The sequence below is a fragment of the Ramularia collo-cygni genome (genome assembly GCF_900074925.1).
Source record: "Ramularia collo-cygni strain URUG2 genome assembly, contig: RCC_scaffold02, whole genome shotgun sequence".
In the NCBI taxonomy this organism is placed as follows: domain Eukaryota; kingdom Fungi; phylum Ascomycota; class Dothideomycetes; order Mycosphaerellales; family Mycosphaerellaceae; genus Ramularia; species Ramularia collo-cygni.
Window position 1 is genome coordinate 2,129,174 of NW_019716256.1, and position 1,313 is coordinate 2,130,486.

The following is a 1,313-nucleotide window of genomic DNA, read 5'->3' on the forward strand; positions in this document are numbered from 1 at the left end:
GAGAGCTAGGAACCGAGGAAGTAGAGTAATAATATCCTACCTTAGGAGGTTTAAGCTATAAGCGGACGATCTCGAAGGTTTCGCAATTATCTAAGAACACGAGTAAACTACCCGTAAATTATACGCGTAATCGGTCGAAGCGTCGTTAATCTAAAAGGTTGCGATAAGAATAAAGATAGTAGGTACTTCGTAAGTTTAGAAAGGAGTTGTTTTTAGTAGTTTCGTTCGTTCCTTTAATAGATATCTATATAGTACTACTTTAATAGTCGTAAACGCATTATACGGGCGTATATCTACTTCTCGATCTATCTACTATATAAAGGGAGTGCCTAATATATAGTTATAGATATAGGCTTTAGATAACTTTACTTCTACGATTAATCTATCGATTAGGACTATATCTATATACTAGATAAAGAGGCTATATTAGAAGCGCCCGTACAATAACTAAAAATTACCGCTAACCTCTCGGAACGGTTATGTTCCGAGGTAGCGTAAGTAGTGTACCTTAGTTCTACTAAAAAAAGATTATTGCAGAGTTGTCGCTAAAAGCGCACCGTACCGGTAGTGCAATATCTAAGAGTAGGTTGCCGTTTCAGAAGGCAGCACTGAAGTGGTTGTGTTTTCATGGCAACGTCATGTGCTTCAATTCTTCTCCTCGATTGACCGTCGATGGTATCGGTGAGGCTTCTACGCTGGCTACTGTGAGGGCACATTGGAGGAATGCTCTGAGCTTGGGAAATCGGTATCGTCGTATTTCATTTATTTACAGCAATTAGCACCCATCGATTTAACGAGACATTGACTGGCCACTCGATGGACCTACTTAGCCCGCTCAACGCTGCGGAACTGTTGTACCTTGTATGCCAGCTTGAGCAGAGCAGCACTGACGTGCTCCATGATGGGACTTGCAGTCAGCCAATGAATAGTGAAGTCTGCCTCCAAGTCCTTCATTTCCGACCCTCTATAGTCACCAACCATCTCGATGGCTCGGATCCTTTGGAAAATCCTCAACGAAAGCGCTGGGAGAGAACAGGAATATATAGATAAGTTGACGCTCTTCTTACGCTAGCACCATGAGTTGTCCTCCCGCTAAGACCCCTGTCGAAAAAGGTCCGCATGTTTGCTCTCCAGCACTCCCAGCATCTGAGACAAATGTCTCAGCGCGTCAACCGTTCAATGAGCACTTACGAACTTCAGTGCTACCCTTCATGCTTGACTTTCAGCGTGCATTACATTACCCAGCTCGCCGCAAATGCCGCGCTCCGATTAGCCATCAGACCGAATTCGATTCCTGTTTGGAAACGCATGGA